Source organism: Myotis brandtii, unplaced genomic scaffold (assembly GCF_000412655.1).
Source record: "Myotis brandtii unplaced genomic scaffold, ASM41265v1 scaffold1557, whole genome shotgun sequence".
NCBI lineage: Eukaryota > Metazoa > Chordata > Mammalia > Chiroptera > Vespertilionidae > Myotis > Myotis brandtii.
In genome coordinates, this window is record NW_005355651.1 from 163,941 (window position 1) to 165,611 (window position 1,671).

Genomic DNA, 1,671 nt, shown 5'->3' on the forward strand with positions numbered 1-1,671 from the left:
GCTTGAAGCTGTCCCAGAGGCTCCTTACACTATCTTCGTATTTTTGGATTCTTTTTGCTTTTTGCTTTTCCGGTTGGGTGTTTTTTGCTTCCTTGTATTTCAAATCATTAATTTGATTCTCAGAATCCTCTACTTTACTGTTGAATCCCTGTATATTATTCTTTCAGTCAGTGTATGCTTAATTTCTGACTGGTCCTTCTCCATATTTTTGGAGGTTTCTAGAAGATTCTTCAGCTGAGATTACAGTGGGAGAGTTGCTATGCAGGAGACACCCCTGTGGAGCAGAACTTGCTTCATTGGGGCTTTGGTGCTCACTGAGTCTGCCCCTTGATGTGTCACTTATGGATGTGAAGAGTTGTAATCTGGATGGTCTGACACTGACCACTGGGTACACTGGCTCTTGGGTCTCCAGGGAGGTGCAAAGTCAGCCAGTGCCTGGGGCCACCCAGCAGGAGCTACAGAGAGATCTGCAGATTCCTCCTCTTTGTATCGGGTTTGAAGTGCCCAGGTGAGGCCCAGCTGTGAAGCAAGGCAGGCTGGTGCTGGTGCTGGGTCTTGGGCCTTTTATTGTTAGGTTTTGGGCTCCCTGACCCAGCTGCAGCTTGTCGAGAGAATTTAGCCTGAGTAAGGACAGGCCATTCATATGCAAAAGTTGTTGCCAGCTTGGGTGGGGCTGTAAATTGGATGAGGCGGGGTCTTAGGGAATCACCAGGGTGGAGCAAACAGAAATAGCTGCCAGTCAGCCCTGCACCGGGGAGGTCCCAGCACAGGAACAATGACCGCTGTGAGCACCTCCATCTGGGAGAAAGCCGCCCAGAGTTCCTGCCCCGATGCCAGACAATCCAGTTCCTCCTCATATGTGTCTGTTCCCCAGAGGCTCGCCTGACACTGGAGCTCAGAGGAAGCAGGACCTTGTAAGTTCAATTCGTGGTGCCGGCCTGTTAAGCGGAGCAGCTGGGTCTCCAGCAGCCTCTGTGTCACTGAGCCCCAATCCACACTGTTTTTTACAGCCCATAGTCCTCACTGCCCCTAGGGGCTTCTTTTCCAGCTCTGGGACCCTGGGCTGGGGGTCTGGTGTGGGACTGGGACCCCTTGCTTCTCTGGGGTGGCCTCCGCAGAGACAATCTCCCTCCCGATTAAAAAAGCGGCCCCCGTGGGTGCTGGACCAGCCCGTTCCCCGCCTCTGCACCTCCTACCCGTCTCAGTGCACTTTCTTCTTTACTCCTCTGGTTGTGGGGCTTCCACTCAGCCAGCTTTCCAGCGGTTCTGGATGATGGTTCTTCTGTATTTCTCTGTGTCACTGAGCCCCAATCCACACTGTTTTTTACAGCCCATAGTCCTCACTGCCCCTAGGGGCTTCTTTTCCAGCTCTGGGACCCTGGGCTGGGGGTCTGGTGTGGGGCTGGGACCCCTTGCTCCTCACAGGTGGCCTCCGCAGAGACGATCTCCCTCCCGATTAAAAAAGCGGCCCCCGTGGGTGCCGGACCAGCCCGTTCCCCGCCTCTGCACCTCCTACCCGTCTCAGTGCACTTTCTTCTTTACTCCTCTGGTTGTGGGGCTTCCACTCAGCCAGCTTTCCAGCGGTTCTGGATGATGGTTCTTCTGTATTTTCGTTGTAATTTTGATGTGCTGTGAGAGGTGGCGAGTACAGGCGTTTACCCACGTCGCCAT